Source organism: Rattus rattus, chromosome 1 (genome assembly GCF_011064425.1).
Source record: "Rattus rattus isolate New Zealand chromosome 1, Rrattus_CSIRO_v1, whole genome shotgun sequence".
Taxonomy (NCBI): Eukaryota; Metazoa; Chordata; class Mammalia; order Rodentia; family Muridae; genus Rattus; species Rattus rattus.
In genome coordinates, this window is record NC_046154.1 from 7709940 (window position 1) to 7721737 (window position 11798).

At 46.8% G+C, this 11798-nt stretch overlaps 1 pseudogene; it reads left to right on the forward strand.

Moving 5' to 3' along the window:
* The window catches only part of LOC116890090, a 50456-nt pseudogene extending 39112 nt beyond the window's left edge, over positions 1-11344 (forward strand).
* The last annotated feature ends 454 nt before the right edge of the window (positions 11345-11798 follow it).

Sequence of the window (11798 nt, forward strand, 5' to 3'; positions counted from 1 at the left end):
CATATTTTTCAGAATTGGGGGAGGGGTCCTGGCCATTGCTTGGCTCCATCGTGGAACCAATCATCTCTTGGACAGCCAAGCCATTAAGGATAAATCTCTGTTGGTTCCTATCTGATCTTTAGGACACCTGTGTAAGCAAGGAAGGAGGAGACTGCCCCTCCTGCAAATAGGAACCGAGAATTTATGGTGTCACCTTCTAAGTACTGCCAGGTGTATGCCTCTTATCATAAGGGACTCTCTCAGTCTTAATCTCCCATCATCCCTCACTCCCGCTCAAACTGTAGAGCCAGCAGAAGCTTGGGCTGTGAAAGCACAGAGCTCCCAGACAGATCCTCTGACTCTGTCCCCACTATGGCTTCCTGCAGTGTTCCCCTTGGACCAGAGAGTCCAGCACCCACTTGGGCTTGAGACAGGGAGCTTAGGCAGGGTACGCCATCTACCCTAGTACATCCTGGTCCCTGGCAGGCTCATGGCTCACCCCCTGTGCTCACTTCACTTGAACTTTGGAATTACAAAGGTTCACTCGTAAAGAGGTTAATATTGTGACAGGACCTTGAGATGCAGAGCTCAGAGCTGAGTGGGAAGCCTGGCTGGGATTAGTCATTCTTATTAATAATGAAGTAGAAGGAAGTGGAGTCTAGGTGCCCGGCAGCCCCCAGGATTGATGGATCACTGCATCCCTTTGCCATTTGTGAGTGACATTTCTTTTACAGCTCAATCTTCCTGTAACCATTCTTCAATAATCATGAAAGCAAAATTAAATTAAATGCACCTCCTCACAACTGAGCAGCACATCTCTTGCTGCATGCTCTCCTCAAAGGACACAAACACAGACTTGGAGAGGGGTGTTGTCCGCAGCCCTCAGCACCCAGGTTTCAGTTTCCTCTGTCTCCACCCAGCTTCCCTACTCCCAGTACACAAATTTGGACCAAATTGGATAAAGCTCATAGGTCCTGAAATTTACAGTTGGTGTCACAAATCCTGTGTGTCTCAACGGAATCCTTACTTTAAGTTAATGCTGACAAAGTACGAAATGGCAGAGGCCTCATAAATCATGGCCCGTGTCATATCAGAAATTTCCAAACACGGGGAATTTCGTCAGACCAGAACAAACGCCTGTTCCCTTACCAGCAACCAGCAGCTTACAGAAGTCTGGAGTGACCAAGCACAGAGGCAGCCCTTTGAGTTTTACTGTGAGGGCTTTGGGGTTGTTTTTGATACAAACATTAACCTAGAGTGGGATTTGTCTGGGATTAGCTTTCTTCTGTATGGTCCTTCATCAGCGTGAGGAAAAAGAAAGAAATGACAGCCAGAGCCTCTCCCACATCTGTGCTTACCATAAGGGGTTTCTGTAAAGACAGCATCACACAAAGAGTGTAAAAATAAATTACGGAGGCTCACGAGCTGAGCAGAGACCAGAGCACCATCTGCTTTACGTAACATTTATTTTTCTGAAGGAAAAAAAATGTTCTAAAACTGAATAATGTTCGTGTCGTCTAAATATTTGCTTTCTATAGCACCCTGAAGATGGTAAGCGAATGTCCCAAAGATTCAGCCAGCGTCACCGAGTCCCGGGGAGGAAAGACGCACAGTCATTCCACCGTGCAGCGTTCAATTGCTATGCAAATGTGAGATCCTTATTATTTATTGCGTTTTCAGCTCCGACAGCGGGAAATATTGCAGACTCCAAAGGCATCTGTTGAGTGTGGAGCGAGTGCCTGCAAAGCTTCGATCGGGTTGGAATCCTGTTATTTCTGGACTCCTGGGTGCGGGCGTGAAGTCGCCACGAGAAACAAATTGCTCCAAGCTCTTTGCAGCCTTTTGCTCAGTGCCAGTTAAACACTGGGGTTAGGGGAGGGCTGTACCTTGTACACTTGGCTCCGGGATTCATCCCTGAAGCCTGACTCGTAGATTAGGTCCCTCCTGCTTCTGAGATGGTAGCCTGTGGCACAGGATTTGGAGTGGACTGCCCAAATCCACAACTTTCCTTCTCTGGGTCTCAATTTCTTTTTTTCTTTTCTTTTTTTTTCTTTTTTTTTTTTCCGGGGCTGGGGACTGAACCCAGGGCCTTGCGCTTTCTAGGCAAGCGCTCTACCGCTGAGCTAAATCCCCAACCCCTCAATTTCTTTATCTGTAAAGTGGAAGCAATAGTCTTGCCCAGCTTAGGACTGCTGAATTTGTACTGTACCCTGCTGGTGCTTTCCGTGTCCTTACAGAGGCATCTGCTGGTTGGCATCCATGCTCAAGTGTAATGTGGTTCACAAAAAAGTTTTTGCCACAAGTATGAGGAGTTTGGTTTGATCCTCAGCATCTACGCAAGAAATCTGGGCATGGCAGCCAGAGCTCATAATCCCTGGGCCTGGAAGAAGATGGCAATGGACAAATCCCCGGCCTCACTGCCCACCAGCCTAGCTGACTCAACAAGTTCCAGGCTAATGAGAGAGTCTGCCTCACAAACAAAAATGGGGTGACACCTGGGGAGTGGAATTTGAGGATGACCTCAGTCCTTTATATTCACAGGCACACACTCACACACACGTGTGCACAAGTACACACATGTGCACACATGCACACATATACACACAGACTTGCACTTGTATACACACTCACATGTGAACAAGTACACAGACACATGTGCACACTCACACACATGCACAAGTACACACAAACTCACATGTATGCCTATACTCACCCACATACACATAGACTCACACTTGTGCACACACATATACACACGTGTGCACATACTTATACACATATGCACAAGTACACACAGACTCATATGTGCACCCATGCACACACATGCACAAGTACACAGACTCACACATGTGCACACATACATACAGAGACTCATATGCACACACTCACACACAAGCACATAGACTCACACGTGTACACATACTCACACACAAGTGCAATATATATAGACTCATACATGTGCACATATTCACACACATGTGCACACACATATACATATTTGTACATATGCACACACACATATACAAGTTCAACCAGGCTCACATATGTGCACATACTCACACATATACACGCAGACTCACACATGTACACACACACACTCCTAGTAGGGTTCAAGAGAAGGTTAAACAAAACACCTGTGACTGGAACACAAAACTCTCACTGACTTGAGAAGAGGAGCAGTGAATGAGGAAAAACTCATGGACATAGCTCCACAATTGGAATGTGCCCTGCAAGGTCCTCTGATCCATTGTCACCTCTTCCTCCTCCTCTTCCTCCTCCTCCTCTTCCTCCTCCTCCTCTTCCTCCTCCTCCTCCTCTTCCTCCTCCTCCTCCTCTTCCTCCTTCATATTTTGAATCTTCGTAGGAGAATTTGCACAGAGCCCTGAACATCTGGATGTCATTTCCCTAAAGTTTTCAGCCCTCTCTCCCTCACCAGTATCAGTCCAAAGGCCTGACCCTGCACCTTGGAAGCTCCAGTGAACACCAAAACAAGTCTCTGACACCCTTTTAGGAATTCAGGAATGTTCTTTCCAGTGGTACCCCAAGAATGGCCTTTCATCCCCAACCTGCAAGAAATCCACTCAGTGTCCCATTTTGACAAATCAGGTTTCTCTCTGATGTATCTCTGTCTGTCTCAACACCCAGATCACACCTAGAAAGTGTGATCTCAACTCAGCAGGGAAGTGTGATCACCACTGGCTGATAGGACTCTGCAGCCCACACCATTAGTGATCCCCACAACATATCCATGATGTTCACAGGTTTCTCGAGGCCCTGGCTTCTGCAAGGAGCTTGTTTATTCTGATTTCATGGGTGACACAGAGAGAAGGTTCTCCCAGATGGGATGCCAGAGGCCCACGGTGCCTCTCCAACAGGTACCCCTTTATCTCTGAAAACTGATATACCTTCCCTTCTACAGAGAGTGTTCCTGAAGACGGCCTTTGTTGTGTCTGTGGTCATTCTCTTTGTGCCTTCCCCATCTGTGTCCCTAGTGATTGACCAGTCTCTTCCTCCTCCTCCTGCAATGACAACTTTCTCCAGACACATCCGGAACTCCTTAGTGTAGTGGTTGACATCTCCTCTGCTCCATAGGTGGACCCACTGTGTGCAGCCTCGACTGTGTGCACCCTGTAGCTGCTGGCTGGAAAGAGAGTTGCTTAGTCAACCTGGGTTGCTCTTCAGGCAACTCACACCATGTCCCTTTGCCTTTCTTTCTGGACACAAACTTTCTGGCCACTGATTGCATCTGAGGTCATTCATTATGTCCCCCGGAGCCTCTGTCCCAGCAAGCCTCCTTCAGCCTGGGGATGAGGAAAATCAAGAAGACTGAGGGTTGTGCTTTCTTCGGATGTACCTCCCACCTCCTAGGGCACTTGTTGGGGAAACACAATCTCAAAAGAGAGATGAATGAGAGGAGCGAGGCTGAGAATAGAAGGCAGAAGCAGGAAGAGAGACGGGAAGGCAGGACTCAGGCTGTGGGGACTCAAGGGTGGGCAGGTAGCAGCAGGGGCAGAGGCAGGGGAGGGCAGAGATGTCTGTAGTGCAAAGGAAGGGAGACTAGAGCTAGAGCTCAGCCCTGACAGGTGACAAGGGAGGCCTGTGGATCGTTCCCAAAGCTGGACCTTCTACTCAAAGGCTGATAGAATGAGATAGAATGAGAGTTGGAGAGGGACTGTAGGAACAGATCAATGGTGGTGACAGGATGGCACTAACCTATGTCATCTAGCAAGCCTGGAGCATTGCTCCATCTTGGCCCTATGACGCTCTCTACAAACACACTAGTCACTGAACATGCATGCAGAAGGACCAGGCATCAGGTACAGACTTCTCTAGTCATGATTGCTTAAAGATGGACGGGTTCTGAGGAATGCACCGTCAGGCTACACCATTCCCAAACAGCACACACACACACGCACGCACGCACGCACGCACGCACGCACACACGGAGCCTACAACAAGCCTGTGCTCTCACCTGTTGCTGCCGGTAGCAAACACAATTTGAAAGTCAAACAAGGGAGGAAATGGCGTGAACAGGAGACACTGAGTAAGGGCAGAGGGAGGCTCCTGCCGACTGAGCGGGAGGCGGTCTGCTTCCTGGTGATCACTTTTCATAAATGATTCTGAGTTCAGGCATGCAGTGCAGCAAAGACATGAGCCAGCACCAGAGCAGTTGATCCTCATAGTCAAGAGGTCTCGTGGTATCTGTGCCTGTGCTCATCTGAGGCAGCGCAATAGGGTCCAGACCATCCCCACAAGTGGGGAAGGAATGACTGCATATGACCTTGCCAAGTCAATCATGTCATTGAGGGGTAGGACTTTGAAAGTGTGTGTGTGTGTGTGTGCGTGTGTGTGCATGTGTGCAGTGTATGCGTGTATACATGTGTATGAGTCTCTGTGTGTCTCTGTGTTTGCATGTGTGTATGTGTGTATCTATGTATATGTATTTGTATATGCATATCTGTGTTAATGTGTACGTGTGTATGCATGTGTGTGTTTGTTTATGCGTTTGTATGTGTGTGTCTATGTGTATGCATTTGTGTATGCATGTCTGTGTATGTCTGTGTGTTCATGTGTGTGTGCGTGCACTTGATTGTGTGCATTTGTGTCTGTGTATATGTGTATGTGTGTGTATATATGTGTGCATATGCATGTATGTGTACATAGCCAGTGGATATAAAGGTTCCATGTTAGTATAGGCCTGGTTTCCCCAGGTTCTGATACTGAAGTACATATATTTCAGCAATAGGGTCTTACTGTCAAGTTCTGGAGAGTAACCAAGAGCACTAGCAATAGTTTATTTAAAAAAAAATCAGACAACATAAAGTTGCATGAGTAGGGAAGAATGCAGACCTGGGAGGAGTTGGAGGGATGAAAGAATATGATCACAGCATGCACAGAAGTTTCAAAGAACGGGGGGAAATAGAGATGTAAATGTTGTAAATTTCAAAATGAGGAGAAAGTTTATAAAATACACTTAAGATGAAAGTTGGCCATCTATCTATCTATCTATCTATCTATCTATCTATCTATCTATCTATCATTTCTACTCCTTTCTCTAACTACCTACCAATTTATCAATGATCTGTCTATCTATCCCATCCATATCTATATATCTGTCTGTCTGTCTGTCTGACTGTCTATTTAACCATTATCTATCTATTATCTATCTACCTACCTACCCATCATGGAGGAATCAGTTCAATGACACATCACCTGTCCCTCTTGTGCAACCATCACTACTGCCTCATTTGAGACAACCTCTTACATAAAAGCTCCCAGGACACTTTTCTGGATGCCCCTGGCAGAAGTCCTGGTGTCCCTGCAGACAGACTCCATCCAGCTTTATGAATCTGTCTCCGACCGCATTAGAACCTTTCCTGAGGATGACTGAGAGAGACTGTGGCCTGTGGTGCATTTCCCTCATCCCTACTCTGCTCCCAGCTCCCTTTTCGTCCTTGGGATTTCTGTGGGAACAGCATTTTTTGTTAAGTTTTTGTTTTTTTTCCAGAAGTTTGGTATATTTGCATCCTAATATAACCAACTTGTACCTCGATTTAAGTTGGGGGCCAACAGATAAGTTTACTGTCCTGTAATTTCCCACCACCAATCAGCCTCTGTAGACACTGTGTGTGTGTGTGTGTGTGTGTGTGTGTGTGTGTGTGTGTGTGTGTGTGTGTGTGTTGTATACTTAAATATAACTTGCTTGGCCTGTGTTGTGTTACTTGCATGTATATTTCTGGGACAGACTATTTGGTATTGGATTAAGATTTTATGTTGAAAATTATAGATCTTCTGTTGGTCTAGCTTTTGATATCTTTGAATATATCTGCTGGTTTGCCTCAATACAGCATTGGGATAGACATTTTCAAATTTGAATTTCTGAATTTGTGCTACATTTGGGGATATAGTTTAAAATGCATGGATATTCCCGCCCCTGTCTCTGTGCCCCTGCAAATAGCATTGCCCACAGATGCAGGAGCATTTCATACTAAATATCATATCTGCATGTGACCTAGACAATTCCCCATGTGCCGTCTGTCATCTGTGGATTTCCTACAAGACCTCACACAGAATGCAGCACCACAGAATGTGTTATAGTACACTGCTTGGGGAGTATCTGAGCTTCAGGAGTATCCAAGCATCAGGAGTATCTGAGCTTCAGGAGTATCTGATCTTTGGGAGTATCTGAGCTTCAGGAGTATCTGAGCTTCAGGAGTATCTGAGCTTCGGGAGTATCTGAGCTTCAGGAGTATCCTAGATTTGGAAGTATCCGAGCTGCAGACGCGGCATCTCACTGCTTCTGTCTACAGAGTTCATTTGGGAACAGTGCTATGGAGTTGCCAAAAAGAAATTGCAAAAATAAAATCTCCTGTTTTAAGTAAGTTAATGGTTTGGACTGTGTTCAACCACTTGCATCCCACAAGCTGTATTCATAGTGTTTGTAGCCACGTGTAGACTGTGGGTTGCGTGTTGGGCACACCTGGTAAAGGCTAAACAACTATATAAAAAGAGTGTCTGTGCTTGGCACAAAAAGAAGAGTATTTCAAATAGTTGTTTTTTAAGATTTTAAACCCAAAAATGTGGGATTTGTGGGTATGGACTCTTGCATGTTTAAAACCCATATTAAAATGTAACGAGAAGTTGAAGAGAGTTCAGTTGTTAAGGGTGCTGGCTGTTCTTTTAGATGATCCAGGTTCAAGGTCCAGGACCCACATGGTAGCTTACAACTGTCTGGAACTACAGTTCCAGGGGATCTGATTCTCTCTTCTACCTCAGTGGGCATCTGCATGCATTTGGTACATGTGAACACAAGCACACACGCATGTACACACGCATTTACACACACCCACACACACATAAAGTAAAATCTTTTTACCGTGTGATGCATTGTGAGTTTAAGATGCATGTGAAAACTCAGAATTGCAAGATGATGCTTTTGTTGCTCCTAGAGTGGAGTCTTTCCTAAGGTCGGCCCTTTTCTCTCAGCATGTTCCAGTCAGTATTTCCCACTCCCCTGGGTGACTCATCCTGAGGAAGTTGTCTTACTGTGTGGTCTGTCATCCATCTCTCTCTTTTTCTCTTGTCAATCACTGTTACTTCTGTGAGAGGAAAGTGATGGTTTGTACTCATCTTGCTTCACTTTAACTGCCAACTTGACTTGGCTTACAGTCATTGGAGAAAACTTAATTGATGAATTGCCTAGAGTGGCCTTTGGTCTTGTCTGTGGGAGATTGCCTTGATGGTTGATTATGCAAGAAGAGCAAGTCCACCATAGGCAGCACCTCCAATCCCTAGGCAGGCTGTCCTGATCTACATAAGGAAGCTAGCTGAGCATGGGTCAGAGAATGAGGGAGTCAACAAGCACATTCTTCCTTTGTCCCTCCCGGGAGTTCTTGCCCTAACTTAGCTCAATGATCAACTACAACATGTAAGTATAAGACGAATAACTCTTTTTCCTCCTAAATGTATTAGTGTGTTTATCACGGCAGCAGAATTCCAACAAAAACAGTAATGAGAGTCAACCTGACTGAATTTGGAGCCACCTAGGAGACACACCTCTGACCATTTCTATGAAGACATTTCGAGAGAGGTTTAGCTGGGGGAGAGGTGACCCAACCTTTGATGTGGGAGGCACCAACACATGGGATCGAATCCCTGTTGAAATAAAAGGAAAACTGAAGAAAGCCGGCTGACAACCAGCATGACTCTTTCTCTGGCTTCCTGAGTGTGGAAGGTGGGCCAACTATCTCACTTCTACCCTGCTCTCCTTATCTGGATAGACTGGACTCTCTCTCAAACCATGCTGCTAAACAAACCCCTCCATCCTCGGACTACCTTCTGATCAGATATTTGACACAGCAGTGAGACAAGTAATTCGAGGAGGTTTCCTCATCTCCCTGGCAGAGCAGGAGTGGCTGCCGAGCCTCTTTCCTTTCGCCGGCCTGTCTGCCTGAAGAATATTCCTATTAAAAGTCTTTCTCAGAAGCGTTGTTATTTTTTCACCCTTACTTTGTAATAGATTCTTATTTTTGGATGCCACATGTCCATGATTTTTAGCAGAAAATCCCAGCTCGTAAAAGCTGTCAGTCTTCCTAAAATTGGTCTACAGATGCAACGATCCCTAATCCAAATTCTAATAAGAATTCCGCGGATCCTGACAAATTGATTCTAAGATTTCTGCGGAAGTGTGAAGGAACAAGAATAACAGAGGAGATGAAGAATGGGAGAGGAGACGTGTCCTGACAACTTCGAAGGCGGTCGGGGGTGGGGGTGGGGGGAGCCTTGAGGAAGGCAGCCCGACGTTGCCACAGACGTTGGTGAGTTTGCCCAATGTAAAGGGGTACAGAAAGCCCAGTGAGAGCCGCACCTCCAGAGATTGCGGGCAGACCAGAGGGCAGGTCACGTGTTAGCCAATCTTGGTTGTCCTTTGACTTACAAATGACGGGAAGTGGGCACCTCAGGTGAAGAACTGGCTCAATCAGGTTTGCCTGTGGGCACACTCACCAAGCTCATTTTGATTTCTATTGTCATTGGACTCGGGTTGCATAAGAAAGGTAGCTCTCTGATTCAGGGCCCGGTAGCAAGCTGGCAAACGGTGTTCCTCCATGGCCTCTGCTTCAGTCCCTGGGTCCAGGTTGAGTTCTCACCTTGGCTTCCCTCTGTGATGAACTATAACCTATAAGCCAGACAAACCCACTCTTCGCCAAGCTTTGGGGCGGTGCTTTATCACGACAACAGAAACAGAGCAAGAACAGAAGGAGGGGCTTCTCGTGGATGGGTCCCACACAACTGGCTGGCTTGATAAACCTGTGAAACGCAGACCTCGGGTCAAGGGTTCAGCACCTGGACCCTACCTGGTACAGCCATTATGAGATGTGCTAGAAAGTTTGGGAGGTGGGACCTTGATGGGGAAAGCTGGTCACTGAAGATGTGATTTGGAAGGTTGAATCTGGCTCTGTCTCTCCCTGTCCATAGGATGTCCATAAGCCTCTTCTACCCCATGCACCAGCCTCTGTGATGCTCTGCCCAAACTCCTGGGGTCAAGCAACCAGGACCAAATCCCCACAGATCATGGGCAAAGCAGTCCTTCCACCTTTAAAGTTGTGTTCATGGTTCTTTTGGTCACAGCTCCTTCTTACACGGTTACTTTCATTTTAAGAGGTAAAAATGGGATGCCTACCTGCATTAAAACCCAGGCTGGTTCCGATTGCGTTACAAGCTTTAAAAAAAAAAAAAAAAAAGCTTAAGATTATTTAAAACTGAACAGCGAGGATATATGTGCTCCAAGATAAGGGAAAGGCTCTTGAAATAGAATTCTTCCGTTCAGTGTTTTCAGAAAGGTTGATCACTTTAGTGGCTTTGCAACCGAAACTTCCGCTCTTGAAAACACACGATAAAGCTAAAGACAGAAAATGTTTTCAGCTTACATAACTGAAAGAGTGAGGTTTGGGTGTGTAGAATTTGTAAAGTCCTTTACGTCTATGCAACGGATAAAATACGATAGGATAGATAGGAATTGATCGTGAAAGAGGAGTGGACACAGACCACCCTGTCCCCAAAGTAGGTAGAGACACCCGTGCAGTCTGCAAAGACCGTAACTAGGCACTCCAGAAGCCACTATATGCCAATCATCACAGAGGGCGGCGTCTCATCCCACGGCATCAGCAGCGGCTACTTAATGAGCTGACGGTGCTGTGGGCCTGGGGATCTGCACAGCCACTTTGGTCTTCATTTTTACAAGAAATCTTGTTTATGCATCTTTGTGTGTGTGTGTGTGTGTGTGTGTGTGTGTGTGTGTGTGCAGATGTGTGTGTGTGTGTGCTGAAAGCCAAGAGAAAGCATCCAGTTCCATGGGTTGGTGCCACAGATGGTTGCGAACCGCCTCGTGGTGCTGGGAATGGAACCTCTGAAAGGGCAATAGGTGGTCTTAGTCACGGAACTCTCTCTCTCTCTGCTTCTGGGCAGAGCCATTTTGAAAGTCATTGTCAGAGCTCGCGATAACTGCACAGATGCTAACATCACTTCCTTTTCCGAGTAGCTGCCAAGATAGCCGAAGTGGAGCAGAAGAAGCGAACCTTCCGCAAGTTCACCTACCATGGCGTGGACCTAGCCAATGCAGTTGTACAGCGCCCTCCAGAGGCGGCGCCTGAACCGTGGCCTGCAGCGGAAACAGCATTCACTGCTCAAGCGCTTGAGAAAGGCCAAGAAGGAGGCGCCACCCATGGAGAAGTCCAAGGTGGTGAAGACCCACCTGAGCGACATGATCATTCTGTCTGAGATGGTCAGCAGCATGGCGGGTGTGTACAACAGCAAGATCTTCAACCAGGTGGAGATCAAACCAGAGATGATTGGCCACTACCTGGAGGGGAGGGGAGAGAGAGAGAGAGAGAGAGAGAGAGAGAGAGAGAGGGGGGGGAGGAGGGGGGGGAGGGGGGGGGAGGGGAGGGGGGGAGAGAGAGGAGAGAGGGGAGAGGGAGGAGAGAGGGAGAGGGGAGAGGGGGAGAGGGGGAGAGAGAGAGAGAGAGAGAGAGAGAGAGAGAGAGAGAGAGAGAGAGAGAGAGAGCCATTGTCCTTTAAAGCTGAAAATGTTCACATACCTTAAAGATGCACGACGCTCACCCCAGCCAGGCTCACCAGAAGTGAGGTAGCTCAGACTTTTTGTTTTGTTTTTTGTTTGGCTTTGTTCTTAAGTTTCATCAAAGCTGGTGGACGAAAACTATGCCATGTATTCACACAGTGGAATATTATACACCATGGAGCACAAAGGAGTAACAGCCACAGAAAACAGACATGAGTCGAGAACAGAGTGCTAGGAGAAA